This window comes from Tamandua tetradactyla, chromosome 3 (assembly GCF_023851605.1).
Source record: "Tamandua tetradactyla isolate mTamTet1 chromosome 3, mTamTet1.pri, whole genome shotgun sequence".
Classification (NCBI taxonomy): domain Eukaryota; kingdom Metazoa; phylum Chordata; class Mammalia; order Pilosa; family Myrmecophagidae; genus Tamandua; species Tamandua tetradactyla.
In genome coordinates this window covers 204,597,448-204,614,077 of record NC_135329.1, presented here as the reverse complement: position 1 = coordinate 204,614,077, position 16,630 = coordinate 204,597,448, and the positions used below count along the sequence as shown (strand labels likewise).

Genomic DNA, 16,630 nt, shown 5'->3' with positions numbered 1-16,630 from the left:
AGGATGCATAATCAGAAATTATGTAACATAACAGATACCAGGAGGAAACTATAAATCTGTATATTTTCCATAAATGTGGTTCACCAGTTTGTACATGCTGCCTCCTTGGTATGTTCCAGAACACTAGTATGGAAACACATTCATTACTAGACTGTACATTTCATTTTGGGATGACCAAATTTACCACTATAAATCCAGGCATCCCTGGAGATAAGCACAAGTTATAAATATACTGTCTATGGTTTATAGTACATTTATACAACAGCTTTGTGACCTATCATAATACCCAACTTGGTTGTAATTCAATTTCCTCATATATATATAATGATAAAAATAAAGCCTACCCTTATATGATCATGGTATATTTGAGTGCAATAAATCATGTAAATTGCTGAGTTAAGTGTCTGGTGAATAAAAACAGATTGTAAAAATAAAAGCAGTGTCTCCAATATGTATTGTGCATTTACCATGGACAGTGTACTATCTTGGGCTGGTGATGTCACAATGATACCTTAATTTGGAACAGTGACTCATTGCAGCTCCCTGTGGAAATCAACCTGTAAGTGAAAACATGAAGGAAATATATAGGAAGTTTAGAATGGTGCTATTTATCTACCTTTTCCATTCCTTCTTTTTTCTTACCTTTGATTTTATTATTTTACTGAATTTGACTCCTATGTACACCAAACTCTGACTGTCATAGAGCTGGCAAACTGTAGAAAGAAAATAATATGTGGGTGGCTCTGTAAAAAAAAAGAGATTCATATTTTTTTAAAAAAATAGACTTCCTCTTACTTGAAATAAGGGACACTGTCCAAGGACTGCTCTCAAAAGGTAACTGACTTTGTCTTTTAAATTCAGACCCACTGTATTTATTTGTGCATTATATTTTCTCTAAGATGAATTATACTCACTGTCAACTAGCATTTGACCATAAAGGGATGCATATCTAGTTTGAGTGTCATCCCTCTTTCCCCTCCTCTCCATCAGATGGGGACATAATCCTTCCTTAGCCATGTGTACTTGGGATGGCTTGCTTATCTTTGTGGGCTAAAAGCTTTTTAGTGATGTGGTATGTTTGTAGTTACGTACTCCAGAAAAATATGTTCTTAATCTGACTCCAATCCTGTGGGTGTGAACCCTTGTTAATATGACCTTTTGATGCGATTACTTCACTTATGGTGTGGCCCAGCGGAATCAGCATGGACCAAAATCCTATTGCTGGAAGCCTTATAGGAAATACCAAAGAAAGAGAAACAATGGAGGAGTGGGCTACGGTGGCTCAGCAGGCAGAGTTCTTGCCTGCCATGCCGGAGACCCGGATTTGATTCCCAGTGCCTACCCATGCAAAAAAAGAAGAAACAATGGGGAATAGCCAGAAGTTAGAAGTCTATAGAACCTGGAAGAGAAACAAGAAGTCACTGCCATGTTTATGGCCATGTGACAGAAAATTCAAGGGTCAAGGATCTCTGGCAACCCACCCCAGAATGCTACAGCCTTTGAAGAGAAAGCATCACCTATCTGACACCTCAGTTTTGGACTTCTCCTATCCTCAAAACTATCAGCCAATAAATTCCTATTCTTTAAGCCAACCCATTGTGTGGCACTTGTTTTAGCAGCTAGGAAACTAAAATATGTGAAATAGGAGTGAATTGGACTGGTATGCCTTCCATGACAGCTCTGATTATGTGCAGTGCATAGCGGATCATATATACATAATCAATGTGATTAAGTAAAAGCTTCACTGGATTTGAACATTTAGATCAATCGTTTTCAAAATTGTATGCTGTGAGCCCCTTTTCTCAAATGCACCCTTACCTGATTCTCAACACACAAACCATACTCAGATGAACCTTTTCTTGTTACTGTATGGGTAGGAGCCTTGAGTACTGACTGCTCAAAACCCATTCCCACTTGGGAAATGTAGAACTAGAACTTCCAGAGTTACTCTGTGGGGTCAAGTTTTCTTAGGCAGGGAACCAATGCATATCATCTTAGGTCATGTATTATAAAATCAGAATCCTAGATCTAGAAGGAACCTTAGCAGTTGTCTAGCCCGGAGGTCACAAGCTCACACACTTCAGTTGTCGCACATGTAAAGTAAACACATCCCCTCCGTGAGACACTAAGAAAGGGCAGGACCTGGACTCACTGGGGAGCACACTCCAATTCATGTGTGTTGACACATAAATAAAACAGCTTTATCCTAATCTAGTCACCTGCTTAAGCCCTTGTTTGACTTGTCTCTTTATTGTGAAGACAAGAAATTAGAACTGTAGAGAGATGATGTGTTTAAAATCTCTCATTCCCAAGGTCAATTCAAGCTCCCTCATCTCAAGAGGAGAGAAAGGAGCCTCAACGTATTTGTGCTGAAAAAATATTTGTAAATACATATTTCTATTCTCAGTCTTTTGCAGACCCAGACTTTGTAGAAGAAAAGAAAAAAGAACCTCTTGAAAAATTAAATAATAGGACCTACAATGTGGCAGCCACCCCCTTTGAAAAAAATTACTCAAGTCAACCCATATAAAATCACTCTGACAAATTATTTCAGAAGTTCCTAAAGAGTTACTCTTAATATCTGTACTTATCTCCTTAGTGAACAGGGACAGATGGTTAGGGACAGGCACTGGTGCATTGGCCACACTTAAAATAGCAATGATATGGAGGGTTTGGATTTGAACTGTAGATTTAATTTAGAACTCCTAGGAGGCCTTATGCTTTTGCTTATGCTTATCTAGGACAGTACAAAGTGAACCTTTCCTTTAAACAACTATCAACTTTCATTTTTATCTAAAATTATCAATAATTTTATCTATAGTTTATCTATGGATGCCTTAGGAAGGTATTTTGTAAGAATGTCAGCCTCAGCCTTCTATTTTTAAAATTGTTTAAAACAGAAAACAGGTATAAAGCATTCTATAATCCATCCTGTACCTTAACAATAATTACAGGAATTAGAATGCAGAAACATTTAATTGGGGCCTCATTCCTGTGCTCTCTTTTCTTTATATATAGAAACAACTTCAGCTGGGCCAAAGGTTCTTCCTTAATTGGTTGGTAATTGGACAGAGTAGAATAGTAACTCAGTGAGAGTTTCAAAAGTGCCAGAGAATACAAAAGTGCTCCATTTCTTAATTGCAAAAATTTATTTGTCTCTAATTTTACATTCAGAATTAATTTTGGAACATTCTTCATGGTTAACCAACAGTAACATTATAAAAGTAAAGGAAAACAAGCCTCAAAAAATCCTTAGAAGATTCTTTTGACTTAAAACTAGTCATTTAAAATTTCAATGTTTTTAGCTAATGAAATGTTGACTGGAGGAGGTGCTTGAAATTTTACTTAAAAGATGAGAAATTTGGGGGAAGAGGAAAAAGGGGATTTATATATTTGGTGGTTGCTGTATTTCTTCTATCTGAACAAGATCAGATTAACTTGGTGTGATGGTTGGGTTCTGGTGTTAACATGGCCAAATGATGATGCCCAGTTGTTTGGTCAAGCAAGCAAGGCCTGACCCTTGCTGCATCGTTATCTTGTGGCTGTTGTTAAACAGGAAGGCTGGTGTATTACGTCGTCAGTTCATTGCATCTGCTGCTGATCACATCTGCGATCTACTGAATTGTGTTTCCCACTGGTGAGATAATCCAATCAGTTGAAGACTGTTAAGGAAGAAGAGAGACTTTTTCACTGCCTCTTCAGCCAGTGAGCCTCTCCAGTGGAGTTCATCCAGACCTTTCATCGGAGCTGCCAGCTTCACAGCCTGCCCTACCAATGTTGGATTCTTCCATTCCATGGAGACACCTTTACAAATCCATTCTTATAGATATCTACTGTTGGATTTGTTTCTTTAGAGAATCCTAATACACTTGGCTTTTTCTAAGGGAGCGATATGGGAAAATCAGTCTCCAATGTTTGGAGAAACATTTAACGCTTCTGATTTCTCAGAACATGTGTTTTCTTCCAGGACACCTAAACCTAGATGTTTCTCCTCTTAAGTGAGTCATTTGTTCCTTGTCACTCGGGGGTGAGTTGCTTCAAAAAGATTGATTACTCAGGAGATCAGACTGACATTTAAACAGCATCCTTCATAATTTCTTTATTTGGATGTAAAATATCGACGTCTTAAGGAAAAGCATTTTGGACAATTGTTCAAAGGCAATGGCTAAAGTATGTGCTAACATTCTAATCCACATATTAAGGTTACCTCTCTTAGAAAGCAAAAATCTTGAAGTTGGTCTATGTCCTAATTAGTGGTACTGTTTTTCTGGCAGCACTAGTTGTCATTGTGAAAGAGCTTGACACCATAAATTCTTGCTTCCAGGTACACAATCAAACTGGGTTGGCTCAAGCTGCCAATATATTGTGAATCCCACTACAACCAGTGCATGTAAACTTGGAATTAATTTTGCTACTCTAAATCTAGTATATGGTGTATAATATCTATTATAGGTGATCTCTATTTGAATATCTTGTCATTTATCTCAAACTCAACACATCCAAAAAAAATCATCTCCCACATACTATACTCCCTGCATTAGGATTCTTTCAATATTCCCATGTATAGTGAATGTCCTTACAACTCCTGCTAATTCTATCTCCTTTATTTTTGCATTAGTTGTCATTTCTCCATTCTTTATTTGTAGACCTTCCACCTTTTTTCTTTTTCCTGGCTTATCATGAAAGCCTTGTTACTGCCCTTACAATAAATTCTTAACATCATTGCCAGAGCCAGATCAGCCTTTCTATTATTTAAATTCCAAGCTTTGACTATATTATCTGTTGTAAAACCCTTCACTGTCATCTCCCATAATTGTTAAAAATCAGAGTGAAATGAAATCTTCTTGGTATAGGATAGGAGAACTTTCTATATATGAATCCTGGCTTCTGCTTCTGTCTGTACAGGGACTCTCTTATCCATCCTCCATTTAATGGACTCTCTGTATTAACCCAACCAATATATCTGTAGCCAGGAAAAACATCTTTATCTTAGAGCCAAAGACTGGTGAATGAGTACATTTACAACTTCTAAGAAAAATTGAAGTCTTCAATGTATGTTTCATACATCTTTTTCCAATGAACTGATTAGCTAACAGTCCAGGCTACCTTACATATAAGAAGGCTTCTAATGTATCTTTAGTTTTTCAAATGGATTCTATACTCATGTCTGCATCTTAGTACTTACTGTTTCCTATATTTAGAATATTTTATTTCCATGTGTGCCCCCTTCTCCTTGCTCTTTACTCCTATTTTTCATGAGTTAACTCAGCCAACCACTCTTCCAGGAGGGACTAATCATGTCATAAATTTAAGTTGCTTCTTACTGTTTATTAAAAGACAATTTTATAGATTTCTTGATCAAGAAAGTAAGGTTATTAGAGGGAAATGAGTCTTTCTAAGTGTTTATCCTATTTTCTAATTAATCAATTCCCCTCACCAAGTCAGTAATTGATTATATCACAGTTCGGAGGCTAGAATACAAAATCAAAGTGTCATCAGAGGCATACTTTCTCTGAAGCCTGTAGCATTCTGATGGTGACTTGCTGGTAATCCACAACTCAGTCTCTTCCTCTGCCATATGACTGCTTCCTTTTCCTGACTGTGCCCCAAATTCTTCTGCATATAGCTCCAAGAACATCAGGTTAAGGCCACCCTGATTCATTTAACTTCATCATAACCAATAGGATCTTCAAAGATCCTATTTACAAATGAGTTTATACACAGGACTTGGGGTTTAAGATTTGAACATGTTTTTTTCTGGGGAACAAGATTCGATCTGTCATTTAGATGTTCAAACCCAATAGCTATTTTGTGGCTCACATTTGTGGGCTCCCTGAGGATGTCCCCACTGCTTCTACATCAAACATTATACCTTTAGCTTCAGCTTCTTTATTCTGGTTTACTTTGCCAGTGGCAGGAAGAGCTTTGGTCAGAGTCTCCTTTAAAATAACCTCTAGGCCAGCTCTCTATTATGCCCTGGCATGGGAAACATCAACCTCTGTCTTCAATTTCTTCCTTGATATTTGTGGTGGTTTGGATTAGTATATACTGCAGTAAAACATGTTCTTAAATTTAATTCAGTCCTGCGTGTGTGGAACCATTGTAAGCAAGACCTTTGGATGAGGCTACTTCAATTAAGGTATGATCTACCTCATTCAGGATGGGTCCTAATTATATTACTGGCATTATAAAGTAATAAATTATATTACTTTATAAGCAGAATAAATACAGAGAGAGGGAGAGAAAGCCTCACAGGTGAGAAGCTGAAAACATCACAATTTGGAAAATAAGCAGAACTAAACCCAGATGCAGAGAGAGAAGGCCACAGGAAGCAAGAAGCGGAACATGAAGGGAAACTGGATGAGAGGGGAGGGACATGGAGCTGCTACCAGGTGCCTTGCCATGGGACAAGCTAAAGAGCAGTGATTGCCAGCAGTCAGCCCCAGGACACCACAGTCCTTGGGAAGAAGTCATTGCCTTACTGAAGCCTTTATCTCAACTTTCTCCAGCCTCAAACTGTGAGTGAATAACTAACTTCCCATTCTTTAACCAATCCATTTCATGATATTTGTTTGAGCAGCCCAGGAAACTAAAATAGCACCCTTACATTTCCAAACCATGCATGGTGGCCTACCACATCACACTGCCATTTAGACTTTAGCAAGATACAATAGCTTGGAATCTAAAGCAATAAAGAATTGTAGGTAAGGGATCAATGTTCATGGTCAGGATATTGGATTTGTGGCTTGACTCCATTTCTTATGAGATACATAACTTTGTCTCTGCTTGTTTGTTTTTCCAATGGTAAATTGATAATAATCATAAGACCTATTTGATAGCATTGATGAGAAAAATAAGTGAGATAATTAAGTTGAAAAAGTTAAAATAGGGCACAGCAAACAGCATTCAACCATTTTAGTTGTCAATAAGAGTCGTCAAACTAGTTCTTATTATAAAATGCCTAGTCTCAGGGATAGGCTATAATCCTGAAGATTTAGCATCATATTAAGTAATAATGAAGTTTTCAGCTGACTGGTAGCAAGATACTCCTGGCTTCAGCAGCTATAGTGTCATGCAGGAAATAAATGCAGAACACATTAATCTGGGTATCACGTGTCCTACTATACACCACTACCTCACGGTATCCACATCTGGACCTGACCTGAAGAGATAAAGACAGGCAAAAATTATCTCCAAAAGGCAAAATGGACACATCTTCTCTCTTTGCTTCTCCTTTTGCTTCCCAAGTCTACAACAGTAGCAGCCCAATTTAAAGTTCTGAGTTTCCAGACCAAACACCAAAATAATTGCATATTTTCTGTGTTCTATGGTAATATTTTTTCCCAAGTCTATAAAGGTCTATAAAGAGTGTGTTATTTGATGAGAAATTCCTTTGATCCACTATTAAATAGCATAAAATCTGAATAGTTAGTTTTGATTTTAGAGTTTTTTTTTTTTTTAATGTTTAGGTAAAAATTGAAAATTGCTTTTGCCTTAAACCCATTGTCTTGTTTTTTATGTGGTTTTTGAGCCATTGATGCTGTGGACAACTGCAGAGTCTGAAGACTACATTTGTTTCCAGCATTAATTTATTGTTGTAAGTTTTTTAGAAAGTGAAGCTCTGCTTTGCAGTCTTATCCATCTAGAAGATGGTGAGAAATTAACCTGAATGGGTTAAATATTTCATGTCAAAATATATTTGCTCTATTCTTCAACTTCACTTCCTCTTCCATAGTTCTACTTTCAGAGATCTATTGCAAAGCCAATGGATAGATGATTTGTCTTCAAAACTCCTGGCACTAGAGTTGCCGTATCAAAGTTCCCAAATCATATGAGTTAAATATAGGTCTATCTCTAAAAGTACATGCAATAAAAAATATTCCTCATTTCATTCTTGTTTGGTGGTCAATGTTACAAGGAGATCGTATCTCCCCAGGCAGGTAAAGAAATCAAGTAGAGAATAAAAACTTGTGATTTTCTTCCAACTAAATTTATTACTTTTGATTATCAGAAATGTGGCCTTTCTGGCTTTCTAGTTACAGTTAAATCGATCAGAATATTTACCAGAATACATGGTTTTAAAGTGGATATCCATTAGCTGTATATGGGGACCATGATTTTCATTCATAAATTCTTAATACTGTGTACTTTTTGGGGGAAGCTCAGATTGCTTTTCTCCTTTCCAGGTATCAAAGTGAACACTCATTTATGTGCGGCAACTGCTATTTATTCTCTGAAACTTGCTTATCATATCTTTTATGTAACATCAAGATACGTGACACACGAACAACAGCAAACAAAAGATAATCTATTTGATGACTCATTCAACACAATACATTTTTATAGACTACTATTATATTCCAAGAACTAATTATGTGTTAGAATCATGACAGGAAAGATGTGGTACCTATTGTCATGGTCAGGTTCATGTGTCAACTTGACCAAGTGGTGGTACCTGTTTGTCTGGTTGGGCAAGTGCTGGCCTGTCTGTTGCAATGAGGATATTTCATAGAATTAGATCATGATCACGTCAGCTGCATCCACAGCTGATTCCATTTGTAATCAGCCAAGGGGCGTGTCTTCTGCAATGAGTGATGCTTAATCTAATCACTGGAAGCCTTTTAAGGAAGATTCAGAGGAGACAGGCTCTCTTCCTGCTTCGACTGATAAGCCTTTCCTGTGGAGTTCCTCCAGATCTTCCATCAGAATCGCTGGCTTCACAGCCTGCCCTGCAGATTTTGGACTCTGCATTTCCATGGTCATGTGAGACACTTTTATAAATTTTATATTTGCAAGTGTTCTCTGCTGATTCTGTTTCTCGAGAGAATCATAACTAATACACCTATCCTCAAGAAAATGGCTATTAATGCTAGAGAGACAAAACAAAAGTTAGGTTTTCAGGTAGTCATCACTGGTTGCTGATCTAATCTGTATTATATGTTTACATACTTACCTTCCTCATGAAGCAGTAACTTATTCTTTTTATCTCTCTGTATCTCTATCTTACTACACATGTATACATATATATACAGTACAAATCTATGTGCATATATAGGTATACCTATCCATGCCAAAATTTAAAAAAAATGACAAATCTTTTAAATTTACTTAGAAGTTCAGAATATTAACAATAGTATGTTGGTAGCTTGTTGGTTAATTATATATTTCTGGAGCTAAAACTCAAATATACAAAAAGTAAAAGTTAGATGTTGCTCAAACGACTTTGAGGCAAACATTCAACAAAAAGCTCAACAATGTTTTTTGACTGGTAAGACAATTTCTAAAATGATCTGTAACATAATCTGTATGAATAGCCCATTCTGAAAATATCTAACAGTTTATTAAAAACACATTTTTAAAACAAAATTAAGAGCTTTAATAGATACTAACATTTGTTAGTTGGTATAGTTGAAGATTCAACCACGCATAGCATGCCAAGATGGGTGAAAATGTTGCTTCTGGAGCTTTGGAATTTGGACGAGTCAGCGCAACCTCTTTGTGCCTCTTTTTTTTTACAACTAGGTAATGGAGGTTATTTTAACTTCCACTTTATGAAGTTATTGTGAAAACTGAATGAGCTAGTGCATGTTAAATGCTTAGATGCATGCTGGGCACACACTAATTGTTCAGTGTTAACTGTGATTAGTATCCTGACGAATAAGAGAAATGGAAATAGTAGTAAAGAGTAAAAAGAGTAACAACAGTCCTTGTACTAATAGTAGGAGTAATAGCATTACTGGAAGGAACAATGTTCATGGTTGTAGGATAGAGCTGAGAAGATGAAGGGCAATGATTTTCAATTTTTAATTGTAGTGTATTTCTTAACTTTACTGTGGACAGACCAGAGGAAATGGGCTAACATCGCCCTGTGAGAAAATTGTATTTAGTTTGCAGAAATGTTTCTCAACCGTAACCTTCTAAACAAGGTGACTATGCCAACAGGTGAAGAAAGAACCTGTCTAAATATCAGAATGTTGATTCTCAATTTCGTGGAGCACTCTCAAATAAAGGGTGGTAGCACTGCTGTTTTTGTGCATCCAGAGGGCAATGATAGTCCCTGGCAAAATTTCTCTCATTGCCAGAAACGTGATGTGAGATTGGAATCCATCCAGCATGATAAATCATATTTTCCTCTCTCTCAAATATTCATTTCTATTTTGACAAAGGGTTTAGCTTTCCTTTAATTTTATCATTCTTCTAAAGTTTAAAAATAGTTTAAATATTTCTAAATGTAACTAATATAGATCTTGAAACCAAAACAGTTAAATGACGGTATTTTTCATGTCATTTCTTTGGTGTCGTGAAGACCCAGACAACCCCTATTGAGAAAATGACTCTAAATTTAAGAGTGCATTTCTGGAAATTGAGTGATAGTAGATGCTAAAGTTAGTTTTCAAGGAAGAGGTTGTGTCATTGAGTCTAACAGGAATGGAGGAGGGAGGCAATTTTTGTGACAACTTCTAGTCCCAGTCATCTCTGAGACTATGAAATAAAAATAGTCATTTCTGATGTGATATAATTCCCAGTAGAAGCTAAAAGTGGTCTCTATTGTGTTACAGTTTGCTTATGTACTTGCCTCCACTGACAGAAAATGAGCTCCCTTAAATTAAGGATCATGTCTTAAGTCTTAGTCATTTTTCACTTTCATCAGTCTGACAAATGGCCAGCCTGTCCACTCCCACCCCATCCCCACCAAGAAAAAGTTTCTTTGTTGAAGAAACCTGTGAGTGAATGATGCAATTAAAACCTGGAGTTTTTCCAATCTTATTTTCTGCCATATTATGCCATGCCTGTGTCTTCGTAAGCAAAGTAAAGAAAAGCAGAATGCTAGAATATAATCTTGAATATAAAAGCTGTCTAACAAATTGATTTCATTGATTCAATTGAAAGTTAAAAAAAAAGACTTTCTCAAATCCATAGTACACAAGTTCCTAAATATTCTTGCTGTCAAATCTTTCATCAAAAGGTATATACCTACCTGGCTGTGCTTAAGTTAAAATACCAACTTCTCTTGAATCTTTTATGATTGATTCACCACTTAGCCATTTTGCTGGAGAGACTGTGTAGTAGACATGGATAAAGAGAGAATTATTCCCATATCAGAAAACATGTGTGAAAGATTGGAGAAAATATGTTCATTCTTACATGAAAACTTCATCCCAGCCCGAAAGGAACCTGGCATGCTCTAAATCTGAAAATTTTATTTTCATTTTCCTCTTTCTCAGCCATTTAGTCTCAACAGCACACATTTTTCTACACAGAATATTACAAGGAAATAGAAGGCGTGCTTTTCAAATATGCATGCCAGGAAACTGTCAAGGATCATAAATTTGTAGGATTTCAGGATCTGGATCCAAGAGAATATTGATGGAGAAATAACAGATTGGCTTTAATTAGATAAAATTCTGCAATATACCTGTAAGATGTTTCCCTTAAATCCAAAATGAAATAAATTCCATAATTTTATACTGGTTGAAGAATTGACTTAAAAACTGTGCATTTAAGTTTACTTGGAAACCTCGCTGTCTTCCATCTAATTAAGAAGACATAATATATCTAGCTTGCATTAGGGGAGTGTGAGAGAAAAGAGGTGGTCCTGAATTCCATCAAAGTAGGCATTTTATCTGCAACAATAAAGATATAACTTTTAATTTAATGCTGATAAGGCCATGAGTGAAGAATATTTTTATGGTAAACACTAGTGCTTTTAGTATAAATATGAGAAAGAAACCTTGACAAGCTATAATTTTTCTGGTTATGAGTTGTCTGTATCATTACAACATTGTTGGTTTGAAACTGTGATGTACCCCAGAAAAGCCATATTCTTTTAATCCAATTTTGTGGGGGCAGACCTACTGTTGGGTGGGACCCTATGATTTCATTATTTTCATGGAGATGTGACTGCCCATTCAAGGTGGGTCTTAATCCACTGCCTGGAGTCTTTTATGAGGGAGATGAAACCAAGAAAGGACACAGAAAGCACAGACAGAAATGTCCTAGGAGATGCTAAGCAAGGACCCACAGAAACTGAAAGGGCCAGGAGAGATCCAAAGGAAGCTAAGAGGTGAAATCTAATTTTTGTCCTAGAGAAGCTATAAGAAGACCCACAGGGCACAGAAAAAGCCATTGGAATCAGAATCTGAGAGCAATGGAATGGAAATAGATTTGGGTACCAGGGTAGTGGGCTGGTTTGATTTGTAAATACTAAAAATGCTGAAATGGCTTTATATATGGACAAGGGGAAGATTCTGGAAGAATTAGAAGTAGTTTGGTCAAAAAGATCTTGGCTTGGAAGAGACTGTTGGTAGAAATTGGACTCTAAAGATACTTCCAATGAGGCCTTGAACAAAATGATGAATGTGTCATTGCAAACTGGAAGTAAGGTGGCCCTGCTTTAAAGTGGCAGAGAATTTGGCAAAATTGAGTATTGGTGCTGAATGGAAGGCAGAATTTGAAAGTGACAAAACTTGGATATCTAGCTGAAGAAATTTCTAAACTAAATATGAAAAATGCAGTCTGGCTTCTCCTTGTAGCTTACAGTAAAATGTGGGAAGAAAGGGATAAGCTGAGAACTGAAGTCTTGGGAATAAAAAAAACAGAATTGATGGTTTGTAAAATTCTGAGCTTTTAGAAAATGAATTCCCAAAGAATAGGGCCCCACATGAGGATTTAACCAAACATAAAAACATTCAGCCATTTCAGCAAAGTCAGGATTGGAATTGGAGTTATCCAGAAGGGATTTGTGGAAAGTCTTATTGTCTGATGGTTTTGACCCTGGAATGCTGCATGCCAAACCAACAATTTTCTTGGAGATCCATATGAATGGATCCACTGCCAGTTTGGACTAAAAAGGACAGAAAAGGGACAAAATGAAGGAAAAATAACTTCAAAGGCAAAACCAGGGAAGCTAAGGTCTAGAGCCAAGAAATCTTGGGCCAGGACAATGGACCCACTAGTGCACATGGAAGGGGTGGGTTTGCCCCAAAAGCAGATGATGGGCCTTGTGTCTCAATGTTCAGCAGGAGTGTTACCACTCCCTATCTCTCAGATTCTTGGGGTATTGAGGGGATCTTGGCTGCCCTGTTGTTCTGAAAGAGTGCTAAACCCCAGGCCTCAGAGAGGGTGGAACACATTCCCTGGGGATTGGGGAGAGCCTGGTCACCCACTACCCCATTGTTCTGAAGGAGTTGAGTGTGTGACCTGGAGATTGCAGAGAGTCCAGGTGCCACCCAGATGCTTGAAGAGGTTGGGCTGAGAACAAGGGGGTCTCCCTAATGCTCTCCAATGTTGCAACCTTCACCCTAGTGTTTTGAGAGAGCAGGGCCACTGTGTAAGTCCTTGGAAAGGGTGAGACTTGCACTCTCTCAAGCCCTGACTTTGAAATCTAATGGAGTTTGCACTGCAGATTTTAGGAACTGTTTGGGTCCTTTGACCCCTGTTTTCTTTCCAATTTCTCCCTATGGAAATGGGTATGTTTATCCTATGACTGTCTCTCCTTTGTATATTGGAAGCAGATAACTTCTTCTGAGTTTCAGAGGTCCACAGCCAGAGGAGAATTTTGCTTTAGGACACACCAGGCTTGTAGCTAATTTTGATGAGACTTTGTACTGTTTTTAACTTTGTATTGTATTTGTATTGTTACTGAAATGGTTTAAGGTTTTTGTGATATTGTGATGGAATGAAAGTATTTTGTACATGTAAAGAATATGTCCTCTTGGGGTCCAGAGGATGGAATGTGCTGGTGTGAACTGTCATGTACCCCAGAAAAGCCATGTTTTAAAATCTGATCATGTTGGAGCAGACCTATTGTTGGGTTGTTCCTATGGAAATGTAACCCTGTCCATTCAAGATGGGTCTTAATCTGCTTATTGGAGTTGTTTATGAGAGAGATGAAACCAAAAAACGTTGTAGAAAGCTCAGACAAAAATGCCCCAGGAGATGTTAAGTAAGGACTCACAAGAAATGAAAGAGTCAGGAGGGGGCCAAAAGAAGCTAAGAGATGAAATCCAGTTTTTGTCCTGGAGACACAGGACACAGAGAGAAAGCCACTGGAATCAGAAGCTGAAAGCAATGGAACTAAAACATAGGAGATGAGAAATGAACAAATGACATGACAATTGATGAAGGAAATGGGAAGGATTAGCCTAGTATTCTAGTTTCCTAGCTGCTGGAATGCAATATACCAGAAACGGAGTGGTTTTTAAAAAGGGAATTTAATAAGTTGCTAGTTTACAGTTCTAACATTGAGGAAATGTCCCAATTAAACAAGTCTATAGAAATGCCCAATCTAAGGCATCCAAGGAAAGATATCTTGGTTCAAGAAGGCCAGTGAAGTTCAGGGTTTCTCTGTCAAGTGAGAAGGCACATGGTGAACAGGGTCAGAGTTTCTCTCACATCTGGAAAGGCGTGTAGCAAAATGGCATCATCTGCTAGTTTTCTCTCCTGGCTTCCTTTCATAAAGCTCCCTGGGAGGTGTTTTCCATTTTCATTTCCAAAGATAGCTGGCTGGTGGACTCTCTGCTTTTCGTGGCTATGTTCTTCTGCTCTCTCAGAATCCCTAGCTTTCTCCAAAGTATTTCCTCTTTTATAGGATTCCAGTAAACTAATCAAGACCCGCCCAAATGGATGAAGACATGTTTCCACCTAATCCAGCTTAACAACCAGTCCTGATTGAGTCACATTTCCAGGGACATGATCTAATTACAGATTCAAACATACAATACCGAATAAGGATTAGAAGAAACTGCTGGATTTATAAAATGGGATTAGGATTAAAACATGGCTTTTCTAGGGTACATACATCCTTTCAAACCAGCACACCTGGCAAAGAAACGATTCAGGAGGAACTTTGATTTATTCCCAAATATTTGGTGAACTGATCACATTTGTTTAGAATGGGCCTGAAAGTGAAAAGTAGAGCCAATGGAGATTGACTTTGTCCCAACATGCAGAGAATTTTAAATGGGAGATTGGAACCATAATGGAATGCACTGTTTTGGCAGTAGATGGGTTGTGAGGGTTGTGAGTTTCCTATGATTTCCAGTGATTGTATATTTACATACATTTGTGGATAACTTGAAGGAGACTGAAGTATACAAGTTGTCATTAGATTTACTGAACTGTAAGTCATTTGACCACGTAATTTATCATTGACTAGAGAAATTTTAAAGAGTCAATAGAGGGGAAACTACCAGTAATTATACCAAGAAAATACATGTAAATGACACTTTCCTGGAAAATTGAGGGTGTATGAGTATTTTGTCATTAAGCTCATTGAGGATATATGAGAATCATCTCATTAAGCCCTTGTCCAATTCTACTTTTTTTATGAGGATGTTTTCAGGGAGCATCATTTGCAGAGCTTCCTGAGCTCCCTATGAAAATGACTAGCAAATATGATCTTACCTTGTAAGAAAGAGGGGAGTGAGAAAGACACACTCAAACATATTTGGGAGCAAAAAGGTTTGGCTTTTGTCAATTCTTCCAACTCTGCTCATACTAGCTGAACTCTCCTTCCATATTCCTTGACTATCTTAACTTCTCATAGACCATGTTCTATGAGATTTGCTATTCAAATCCCCCACAGCAGTATACGAAACACACTCAACTACTTGGACATTCTCATCACTTTGAAATATTTCATATCCAAACACCTACTATTTGGATTTAATTAGTTAAATAAAATGGAAGCACTTTTCAGTTGATAAATGCTTCCAACTCTCTTAACCTTCCAATGGGTGCTTGCATCCAAAAATGTTGCTTTCTCTTATCCCAACAGAGTTATAATAGTTTGCATTTCAGCATGTTCCATAACAGTGACTTAGTATAAAACAAAATAGGGAAACCTGTCAACCCAGAAATGTAGAAAGACTAATGGGGGTCACTTAGGCATAAATACTAGAGAGGTGGGCAGTCAGGATCAAAAATATCTACCAGGAGATTTTTTGAACCTTCCCTAATGTGGAAGTAAAATAATTGACCTTCCAAAGGTTTCCACATCCTATTTCCTGGAATCTGTGAATTTTTTATTGCAGCAATAGGAAACTAAAGCTGACTTTAGGTGCCTGGAAATTTGGTGCCATTGTAACAAATACCTAAAAATGTGGAAGTATTCTTGGAATTGGGTAATGGGGAGAGGCTGAAAGAATATTGAGGATATGATGGAAAAGTCCTAGATTGCCTTGAACAGCCTGGTAATAGAAACAGGGATATTTAAAATACTACTGGTGAAGCCTCAGGTGGAAATGAGAAACATGTTCTTATAAACTGGAGGAAAGGGAACCCTTGTTAATAACATGGCAGAAAGGTTAGCTGCATTCTGTTCTCTATTCATATGGAAAGCAGAGCTTCTAGTACATCTAGATGAGGCTGTTTTCAAGGAAAGTGTTGAAGCTATAACCTGATTTCTTCCTGCTGCTAATAGTAAAATGCAACAGGAAAGAAAATGATGGAAAAGAGGAATTGTTAAACAAAAAGAAACCAGATCTTGATTTTGGAGATTCTCAGGCTACGTAGATTGCAAACAATGCTAAAATTAGAAGACTCACTCAAGAAAGTAGGATCTATAGAGAAACCCAAGAGTGTGGGGGGACAGCCTTTTGTTATTTCCTCTGGACTAAAAGATCAAAGT

The 16,630-nt window shown here is 37.4% G+C and overlaps 1 long non-coding RNA gene across 1 annotated transcript in view; it reads left to right on the top strand.

Moving 5' to 3' along the window:
- Positions 1–502: 502 nt before the first annotated feature.
- The window catches only part of LOC143676614 (uncharacterized), a 39,039-nt gene continuing 22,911 nt past the window's right edge, over positions 503–16,630 (top strand). The window contains exon 1 of the long non-coding RNA XR_013172222.1: positions 503–559. This is a non-coding gene — a long non-coding RNA (uncharacterized LOC143676614). The remainder of the gene's footprint in view (positions 560–16,630) is intronic.